The sequence below is a fragment of the Camellia sinensis genome, chromosome 1, assembly GCF_055761805.1.
Source record: "Camellia sinensis isolate YWXY chromosome 1, ASM5576180v1, whole genome shotgun sequence".
In the NCBI taxonomy this organism is placed as follows: domain Eukaryota; kingdom Viridiplantae; phylum Streptophyta; class Magnoliopsida; order Ericales; family Theaceae; genus Camellia; species Camellia sinensis.
In genome coordinates, this window is record NC_138961.1 from 168,293,723 (window position 1) to 168,305,409 (window position 11,687).

The 11,687-nt window shown below is 31.5% G+C and overlaps 1 pseudogene across 1 annotated transcript; it reads right to left on the reverse strand.

The window, feature by feature from the left end:
• Nucleotides 1–1,034: 1,034 nt before the first annotated feature.
• On the reverse strand, nt 1,035–2,498 carry LOC114255863 (E3 ubiquitin-protein ligase ATL6 pseudogene; annotated as a pseudogene). The gene has a single exon (XR_014341239.1). The product of XR_014341239.1 is annotated as an E3 ubiquitin-protein ligase ATL6 pseudogene (transcript).
• Between the last annotated feature and the right edge of the window lie 9,189 nt (nt 2,499–11,687).

The following is an 11,687-nucleotide window of genomic DNA, read 5'->3' on the forward strand; positions in this document are numbered from 1 at the left end:
CAGTGTGTTTTGATGAAAACCGTTTGAGCAATTGATATCAGATTGAGGAATTGATCTTTTTTTTACTTAGATTTGATGAAATTTTTGATGAAACGTTGGAAATGCTCTTAACTCCAAACCCACTTCCCAAATAATGGCACAAGGGAAAGTGGAGTGATAAATAGATGTAGATATGAAAGTAAAAACTAAGATTGCGTTTGGTAAAATTTTCTAAATATAATTTGAGAATAGAGTTTTATTTTGAATTTGTGAGTTTTGAAATTATGATTTGAGTGTGAAAAAATTGTTTGGTGATTGAGCTTTGAAAAGAATTTTGAATTGAGTGAGAAATTTTTGATGTGACATATGATATTTGATACAAAAACTTACAACTCATAACCAAATACACAACTCAAAATTCTATTAAAGTTCATAAAAAATTTTAAAAAAATTCAGAAAATATTTTTTGTTAAATATATAAAAATTAACATATGTCAATTGCAAAAAAAATAAAAAAATAAAAAATTTACATTGTTCCGGTCAACTGGCTGGACGACCGGTTAGTCTAAATTTTTCCACTTTCGATCGAGTTTTCAAAAGTGAGAATAAAATTAATTTTTGAAAGCCACAACCAAACACCATATGCAAACTAAGAGCTGAAATCACAATTTCAAAGCTCTTTCAAACAGAGAAAATTTTAATGATAGTTTTGAGAATGGAGCGGTTGGTCAATAATAGGACAAGAAGATAAGAGAGGGAGAGAGAGATAAATGGCGGGGTTAGACGGTGGAAAAGATGGATTGTGGGTATTTGGTACGATCGCGTTAAGTTTGGATGTAAATTTGAGCCTTCGTTTAGCAACGACTTTTTTAGTTGACTTTTTGACTTTTTTAACCTGAGACTTTTTTGTTCGTTTGGTATTCTTATTAGTTTTTTTGACTTTTTAACTTTGAAATAGTGACTTTTTTTTTTTATCTTTTGTGATTTTTGGGCTTTTGTGATTTTTTTTTTATTTTTTTATTTTTTGTCATTTCCTACTTATTTTGCCCAAAAGAAAAACCAAACACCACCTGAATTTGAGTTTAAATTGAAGGGTCTTCAAAATATTACAACTTATCCCTCATTCATTTTTTTTCTTTTCAATTTTATGGTACTGCGGTTTTCAACTACGCTAATGTGAACCTGTAATTTATGTTAAAAATTATAATAAAAAAATGTTTTTTAATGAAATAAATACTAGTATATCAAATTAAACTGGAAGACGAGTCGATAATTGTTCAACTCCGTCACCCTTCACCGCAGGACAATTAAACTGCGTCTTCACAGGCTTCACATATACCTTAGAGGTCCCCAACTCCGTTACGTCTCCGTCGACCCCGCCTTCGAACGGTTGTTCTTCGAGAAAAACGGCGGCGTAATGCTAAAAATCCACCGGTCCAACCTCCCAACCTGATCGAACCGGCCCCGACTAGTCCCTTCCATCGGCAAAACCACGATGCAACTCCTGGTCCTTTTCAGCCTCCCACTCATCATGATCTGCTTCCTCACTTCCTCCGGCAACCTCAGCGTGTACCTCTCGCAGCTCTCTCCGAGTCCAACCAGTGAGTGACCCGTCGAGTGCGACCTCTGAAACTTCACCTCTCGCTCTCGATTCTGCTTCGGAAATTCACTCGCTTCCGGATCTCTGTTTCTTCGTCGTCTTCTTCTTCTTCAACATTAATTGAAATTGAAATTGAAATTTGATTCTCGTTTTGCATTACTTCACTGAGTTCAGTTCTGAAATTGTGCTCATCAATCGATTCATTAGATTGATTCACCTCCTCCGGCACGAGGTTCGCTCGACAGACGGGACAGGTGCTGTGAGAAGCCAACCAAGCGTCAATACAATCAGAATGAAACACGTGATTACACTTGGGAAGCAATCTGAGAGTTTCGTCGTCTTCGAACTCGTTTATACACACCGCGCACTCTAGCGTTCCTTTGCCGACCTTGTGGTCTTTGATCTCCGAGTAATGAAAAATCGGGAAAGACTCGATTACTTTGGGATCGAGGCCGCGCGGGAACCGCCGCAATCGGGCGGCGGTGGAGTTGGCGGAATTTGGTTCTGCGTCGGTGACGTTGATGCAGTGGCGGAGGTAGATGGAGAAGAAGGCGACGAAGAAGAATGCGCAAACGAGGACCAGGATGATGATCGCCGTTGGCGGATCGAAGTTGGTGTAAGGATAATTGGAAGATGGTGAAGATTCCGTACTCATCTGCGCGGCGGCGTAAGGTGTCGCCGCCGCCAAGAACAGTAGTGGGAGTAGTGGCGCGTGGGCATGGTTGTGAAGTCGGAAAGGAAACGTGTGGGTGATGATCCGACTGTTGGGATTGGTCATGGCTGAGAAATGAAATGGATGCTCATGCCCGTGATTTCAGTTCAAAAGATGTTTGATTTAGTGCGGGAAGAGAATGGAGTGTTTAATATAAAAGGCGTGGGGACGACGAATCAAGCGCTGGCTTGGGCAGGACGCAATAGGCGGAAGTAATTTTTTTGTGTATACAAAACCTTTTCTATTTTAATTTTATGAAAATTAAAATAAATAATATTGGTAATTATTTTTTAAAAAAAATAGCAAACATATCCAAAAATAAATAAAAACGAAAAATTGGTTTGGTATAGACTATATAATCCATCTTTTTATTTTTTTTCTATCACATCACCTCTCTACTTTTTTATATAACTTTTCGTAAAAAAATACACTTTTTTTAACACACCCCAAACCAACCCTTATACACTAGAAAATCTGTCCAGGCAAGAAATGACATCAGGAGATGATTCTGCGACACGTTGAGCAAAATAGGAGCTAATTAGCTGTAATCTACTTCAAAAAAGTAAAAACAAAATAATATAGTTGTATGTTGTTTGCAAGTTTAGAAATTGTGGATATGTTTAGTTTGCATTTGGAAGATGAGTTTTAGAAAAAAAAAATTTAAAATTTGTTTGGTTTGAGTTTTTCTCAAAATATTTTTAAAATCACTTTTTCTCTCTTACACATCAATCAATCACTTTTCTCTCTCCTCTCTCCTTCTCAATCACTTTTTCTCGCACACACATCTACTCAAATTCTTTCAAAATATCAAAACATCCCAAACTCCCAAAAAAATAACTCTCCCAAAATATACAACCAAACAAACCAAAATTTTTTTTAAACTCTCTCCCCAATTTTTTTTTCAAAAAAACTCTCTCAAAAACAAACCAAACAAGCCCGGTATATTCTTTTCGAAGAATGAAATATCATATGTCCATGTATTTTTATCAATTATTATTTATCATATATTTTTATAGTTTTTAATTATCTAACATAAAATAGTGATTCTACATGCAGCAATTAATATATTAATTAGTGTACTAATATATGTTATGATATTATTATTTCGAAATTATGACCTCACACTTATTATACAAATTATAAATATTTAGCTTTTTTAAAATTATGTGACATCATTCATTAATACACTAATTGGTATATCAATTATTACATATAACATTATTCAATATAAAATCATGATATCTCACACTCCCTACCAATTATAATATCATAAAGTACCACGTGGCCGTACTTCCAAAGTACCCAATAATTACCCAACAAACTCAAGTAGTACAATTTTTGAATGTTTTGTTTTTCTGTTTTTTATCTTTAATATTTTAATTAAATTTTATTAATTTAATAATTCATTTAAAGGATAAAATTTTATGAATTTAAAAAAAATACTAAAGATGAAAAGTTAAAAACAAAAAAAACAAAAAACTAGTACATTTCTATATCCTTTTGTTTTTGTGGAATTTTTTCACACAAAAAAAAAAAAAAAAAACAATTTGTTTAGTAAGATTCGTTTGGGGAAAACCTTTTTAGTTTGATTCTTTTATTATTTTAATCTGATTAAAAAAAGTTTCATTTTTAATAAACTTTTAATTTTTTTTTTTAAATTTTGTCAAAGAAAAAATAAAATAATTATAATTTAAATGTGATATGTTATTTTTTAATTTATTTTATCTTTTATTAATCTACTAACCATCTTACCAAACGGGGCTGAATTATTTAAGCCAAGTTTGGCATCCTCCAAAAAAATTTAAAAAGTCAAAAAGTCACTATCCTATTTAAGTCACATCATCTTATTTAAGTCACATCACTTCTTTAACACATCACTTCAAACCCAACTCAAATTCAACCTATATTTCATAAAAAGTCAAAAAGTGCACTCATTTAGTCTTCCCAAACTTGGCCTTAGTGCAAGAATGGATGGATTTGATTTTAGGAAAAATAGCACTTGAGTGGGATAATTTCAAAATAACTGCGCTGAATTTTTTTTTTCTTTTTGAATAAAGGTAACCTACAAAAAAAGATAGGGGAATTTTTTTTAAGGTCCCTAATAAGAGTAATTTACAGCATAAAGGACACCAAAAATAGGAATGATGTCTCAGGTCCCTCACTAACGACAGGCGTGTTTTTAATTTTTTTTTGGATCAAAATACCTTTCACAGATCAACATAGAATGCTCAACTCGATTGCATTCCGACGACTCAATTCATTCCAAGCATCCAACCATTTTTATGAGTAAGAGAACATGAGAATTAGGGTTTCACTATCATCTTCACTGTCGCCATTACGGTTTCATTATCTTCTGCCAAACTCTTTTCAATTCGTTCCTCACAAATTTCTCTGACCTGTTTTCATTGTTCATCGTCATCTCAGTTCATCTTCATCTCATTGCATCTTCATCTCAAGCCATTTCAGTTCGAAATTAGGGTTTTCATCATCACTCTGGTAAGTTTTCTCCAATCCAACTAGTTTTTCTCCGAAACACAGTTGACTAGCCTTCCATTAATTAGGATTTCAATTTCGTAATAAAAACCTACATGAATTTGAAAAATGTTATTTCTCTAAGTTTCGAACTTATTCTTGAAAATGTTTGTGTGATTTTGTCTGTAAATTTCTCTGTCATTTGAATTTCTCTGGTATTTGCTTGATCTATGTGTTTTCTTTGAATTTTCTCTAGCATGTTTATTCCCCCATTTGTTTCTGGTTATTCTATATTTTTCTCTGGTTTTCTGTAAATTTCTCTGGCATTTTCATATTATGGAATTCATATTTTTTTTGGCTTGCCATGTTTAATTTTCTCTGTCATATATGTAATTTTCTCTGGCTTGCCATGTGTAATTTTCTCTGGTATGTTTATTTTGTTCCATTCTTAAATTTTCTATGGCCACATCACTTTTCTCTTTTGTGTGGTTCTGTCATGTTCCATTTTCTCTAGTTGTTTGTAAATTTCTCTGACATTTTCATATTATGGAATACACACGTGTTTAATTTTCTCTAGCTTACCATGTGTAATTTTCTCTGGTATGTTTATTTTGTTCCATTCTTGAATTTTCTCTGGCCACATCACTTTTCTCATTTGTGTGTGCCTGTTATGTTCAATTTTCTCTGGTTGTCTATAAATTTCTCTGACATTTTCATATTATGGAATGACATTTTCTCTAGTTTGCCTTGTTTAATTTTCTTTGGCATATATGTAATATTTTCTGACTTACCATGTGTAATTTTCTCTGATATATTTATTTTGTTCCACACTTGAATTTTCTATGGCCAAATCATTTTTCTCCTTTGTGTGTGTCTGTCATGTTCTATTTTCTTTGGTTGTCTGTAAATTTCTCTGGAATTTTTATATTATGGAATGCATATTTTCTCTGGCTTGCCTTGTTAATTTTCTCTGGCATATATGTAATTTCTCCTGGCTTGCCATGTGTAATTTTCTCTGGTATATGTTTAGTTTGTTCCATTCTTGAATTTTCTCCGGCCACATCACTTTTCTCCTTTGTGTGTGTTTGTTATGTTCCATTTTCTCTTGTTGTCTGTAAATTTCTCTGGGATTTAATGTTGACATCTTTATGTTTTCATTGTCTAAAAATGACGAAACGTAAAAGCAGCAAAACACCATAAACACCAAGTAAGAAACAGAAACTCTATAAATAAGATAATCTAATTTGAATATTTCTTAAAACTAACTATACCTATAATTTGTATGCAGTGTGAATTGTGGATTGTGGCCTCTTCATTTGCTACATAATGAGACAATATAGCAACCATGAACCTATCAACTCAACATTGTCAAAACAAGACGTAAGGTTCACGAGGACAGAAAATCATAGAGAGATTTGCGACCGAAATTGGCCGGTCATGGACAGAACCAATTGAAATATCACCAAAAGAAGAACTAAAAGTATAATAGTGAAAGCGTATTAGTGAAATGAAGACAATGTACACAATGTAATAAGGAATGACCCTTCAATTTTTTTTTTCGTACATTGAAGAAATGATGTTTTTGACATATATGTATATATATTGTTTTAACTAATGTAAATTTCATAACTATCAATGGTTAAGTATTTTTTTTATAATGCATATTTAGTGGTGATTATCAACACAATCCACGCAAAGAAAATTGTTTAAATAAATTTTTCTTGTATGAAGTTACCAGAATTTCACAGAAAAATTTAACTCGTATCGTGCCAAAAGGGTGCCTATATGATCATGTAATTTGTAATGCACTGTGTTGGTACGAAACAATCATCAAATTCAAAAAACACAATGCACATTGTAGTTTTCTCTGCTATTGGCAAATTTCTCTAGATGAATTTGAGCACACAAAACACAGTGCACTATTAGCAAATTTCTCTGGATGAATTTGACCTCACAAAACATAGTGCAGAAAGTAATTTTCTCTGCTAGTGGCAAATTTCTCTAGATGAATTTGCCACAATGCACATAGTAAATTTCTCTGGATGAATTTCACCTCACAAATTTCTCTAGATGAATTTGACCTTACTAAACATAGTGCACAAAGTAATTTTCTCTGTTACTGGCAAATTTCTCTAGATAAATTTGCCACAATGCACACAGTAAATTTCTTTGGATGAATTTGACCTCACAAATTTCTCTACTATTGACAAATTTCACTGGATGAATTTGACCTCACAAAACGCAATGCACATTTCAACAAACACAATGCACATAGCAAATTTCTCTGCTATAGGAAAATTTCTCTGGATCAATTTGATTGGTATTATAAAGGCACTCCCAAAGTATGTTTCTAAAAACGCAACATAAAAAGTAATTTTCATTGCTATTAAAAAATTTCTCTGCATGAATTTGATTGGTATTATATATGCACTGTCCAAAAAGTACATTTCACAAAACAAAATACACAAAGTAATTCTCAAATGTATTATTCAATCAATAAATGTAATATCCTCAACTATTTAACAAAGGTTCCTTGCATGTCCTCTTACTATGGCGATCAATCCTATCACATCGACTACACTTAATCACTCTTTTAAACTCTTCAGTAGAAGCAATTTTTTTATTCTTTGGCCTCCCAGCTGGTCTCTTACTCAATGCAAGTAAAATCATAGCATCATCAATTCAATTCGCATGAAACATTATTGATAATAGTATCATTCCCATATTTGCACAGCAACAACACTGCACTGTCCATCTAAACTGAAACAAAAAATACCAAAAATAACTTGTTCAATATAAAAATACTTCACAAGAACAACATAAAAGTCTAGAGAAATTTCTAATAATTATAATTTTCTCTGGATTATAATACCTACCTTATAATGTTCTCTGGACTCAAATAAAAGTCCAGAGAAATTTACAAACTTAAATTCACCTTCAAAATAACAAAAACAAAATTACAGAAGAATTAATGAATCTAGAGAAAATCACAGAGATATTCAATGCTAACTATTAAACACAATCACAGACAAAAATCACACAGAAGATCAGTTGTCAAATTATAAGCTTCTCTGTGATTTTCACTGGACTACAAGCTTATAATTTTCTCTGTGTGATTGTGCATTATTGGACTCAAATCAGAATGCAGAGAAATTTCTCTAGAATATAAACATACAATTTTCTCTGGAATACAAAGCAAAGTGTAGAAAAAAGAAAAGTGCAGAATAAATGAAAAAAACAGAGCACAAAACTTAAGACAGTGAAGAAAAACAGAGCCGGTCTCCAAACACGAAGAACAAAACTTATCATTGATAAACATGTAACACAGAATGAAAAATCAACTCCATTGTCAATAACAAAGAATGAAAAATCAACTTCAAAAACCAAAAAATAATTCACTAAGCTGGCTTTTCTATCACTTTGATCAAAACTAAAAATAAAAACCTAATTCAAAATAAACTACAAAAACTTATTTGAAATCGGAGTCCATATATACAAATCAAATGAAAAATAAAAAACTTAAACTGATTATTAAACTTACCTGATTCAGCTCTACTGGAAATTCGAGCTTCAACACGACTTCAACTTCTACACGATCAACGAAACTCAACTACTATACGACTACAAAATTCCTATAAAATTTCCACGAAATCTGCATCATCGAAATCTCCATCGATCGCCAAGTTCATCCCAAAGTAATCTTCCACAAAAATAGTAACGTAATCTTCAGATTCCAAAATTAAAAACCACGTATAATATACAAAAGGGTAAAATAGGTATTTTATAAACTAAACTAACATTGAGGGACCTTAGACACCAGAAAATATTATTGTGGATCTCTCCTCATAGTAAAAGTTGGATAGGGACCTTAGACCAATTTTCCCAAAAAGATATGTGCTAAACATAAAAAATAAAAAATAAAATAAAAAGGCAAAGTTGTCATTTTGCAATTAGTTATTTTAATTAATTTTTTTGACTTTTTAACTATTTTAGCGTGGGATTAAAAGTTTGCTTAGTTTGGCTGCTTCTTTTGGAAACAAGCTATTTTAGTAATTTTTTAATTTTTTTAGTTAAAATATGAAGTAAAAAAATTAATATGTTTGGGATAACTTTTTAATTTTTTAAGAAAATATGTACAAAAAAATAAAGAGAAAATAAAATCTTTGACTTTTTTTGTATAGTTTGTTAGATTTTTAACTTTTTTAATGACTTTTTGACTTTTAGGTTTAAAAGTAATGTTCCTATACAAGGCAGCCTAAAAAGTCAATAAGACAAATGGGTGATTTGGCACCCCTAAATAATTAATATTTTTATCTTTTTCCCATCACATCACCTCTTTACTTTTCTACATATCTTTTCATAAATGACCTCGCTACGTAGCTCGAAAACGGAGAACTCGAATAGCTCAATTTTTTTTTTTTATTCTTTTTCCTTCTCCTTCACTCTTTCTCTTCTTCCTTCTCTCTCTTTTTCCTTCTCCTTCCTTTTTCAGTTCTTTGAAATCCTTCTTTCTCTTCTTTCTTCCCCTCTCTTTCTTTCTAGGTTTGTTGAAAAAGTCACACAGCCCTCCCCTTCTCTCTCTCTCTCTCTCCCCTCAAACCCAACGAAGAAGAAGAAGAAAAAATCAAAAAAATAATGGTTCAGTCGAAGATCCATAGCCAAAATCAACACACAAAAAATCAACACAGTTTGCAAAATCAAAATCAAAATCAAAAAAATCAAAATCATCACAGTTTGCAAAATAACCCAAAAAATCACAAAAAAAAAAAAAAATCAAAACAACCACAGTCGAAGATATCAAAATCAAAATCAAAACAATTGAGCCGAAAATCCACAACCGAAGATCAAGCTTCGGCCTCTCCATCTATGGCGGTAGGTTGGGTCTCCGTCCATGGCGGATCAAGCTTCGGCCTCTCGAAGATCAAGTCGGCTTCTCCTCTCTTCCTCGTTCTCTTTTTCTCTCGCCTCTCTTCCTCTCTTCATTCCCTCTTTCTATCGCCTCTCCGTTTCTCTCTCGCCTATCTCTTTCTCTCAAACTAGTTCAAGAATGAAGGAAAAAGAAGAAGAAGAAAAAAATAGAGTGTGTCAAAACGACGTCGTTTTGACATTTGAGACATTCGAGCCGCTCAACTTTCGAGCTACCATGCATTTCTCTTTCATAAAAAGTCAAAAAATGCACTTATTTAGATCATTCCAAACAATCATATCAAACTATAATTATTTTATTTTTTCTTTCATAAAAGTCAAAAGAGCTAACTCAAATGAATTTTTTAGTTCCAAACTAAGGGGTGGTTTGGGATGATCTAAATAAGTGTACTTTTTGACTTTTTATGAAATATTGGTTGGGTTTGAAGTGATGTGCTAGAGAGGTGATATAACTTAAATAAGATGATGTAACTTATAAGATAGTGACTTTTTGACTTTTTTAGAGTACCCCAAACAAGGTCTAAAAAAATCTCAATTTCAAAAAATCAACTAAAAAAGGTTTTGTCAAATGGCAACATACTAGAAGAACTTACACCCATAAGAGTAAGATTATTTTTCTAATGTCTAATTGATGAGAAATCTTAAGGGTATGTATCATATGCATTTTATCATAAATTTTGTAATTTTATCATAAAATTTCGTAATATCAATTAGAGGTGTGCACAGTACGATTCGAATACGTTGAGAGTACAATTACAAATCAAATAGTGGATTGGCAGATTGTCAAATCCCGATTTGGGTAGGTTTGAGCGGATTGACGGATTGAAAAATATTTTAACAAATTATTAAATATTTACATAATATATAACACTAATTTGCGTAATATTTTATATACATATAATACAAACTAATTTTAAATAATATATTTCATATATAACTACTAATTTGTAATAAATTTCAAATATTAAATTTCTCACACTCATTTTTATTTTAATATTTCATTAAAGGTTAAAAAAAAAAAATATATATATATATATATATATTAATTATAACAGAACGAAGCGGTTTTGAATGCGAATTATATATTTTAAAATTTAATCTGTGATTAGCGGATAGAACGGTGTGAATTGATGCGGATTAATGGGGTTTTAACGGATTGGATGATATTTTGTACAGCTCTAACATCAATTACAAAATGTGTAAACTTACCACTAATTAACGCAACAAAAATGTTTAAAATTTTGTAATTCATGTAATAAAAATTTGTGACTTAATTACGATGTATTTTATTACGTTAATTTGTGATAAAATTATTTATTTTGTGATTAATTATGTTAATTTTTCACAAGATACGTATAATAAACAATTTTAAATTGGTGTGTACAACAAGCTTTCTCCACAATTTCTCGTATCTTTTAACTAGTCAAATCAAAGTTAGTTAAATAGTAGTAACTATTATTCTTATCGGCGCTGCTTGAGGGCCCGAGATTTCGGGGCTCGAATGCCCCGAAATTCCATTTCAAGTAAAAAAAAAAAAAAAAAAAAAGAAAAAAGAAAGAAAAAAAAAATAGTTTCCCAAAATGAAAATTAGGAGTATTAGGGGCAATTTTTTTAAGGCCACCAATCATTTTCCTATTCTTATTTGATTTAGAAATACTATTAACGCATTGAATACCAAAAAATATATTATTTTTAGTTGACTGATTTGATTGATGTAAAAAAACTCGATGCCTCATATTGACCATTAAAAGACAGAACGAGAAGAAGAAGCAAAGTCGGATCGTATCATCATGTATGTGGAAGAATCATAGGATAAATTACATTTTAAAAAGGTTAGAAATTTTAAAAAAATATATTAAATATTTTATATAAGTGTGGAACTTTTATGAGATCTGCATATAAGTGTGAAATCTTTGATAAAAAATTTCGTAGAACTTTTAGGATCTTTAGTATTACTCATTACATTTACGGCTACCTTTGCAACAGTCTGGGCAGACA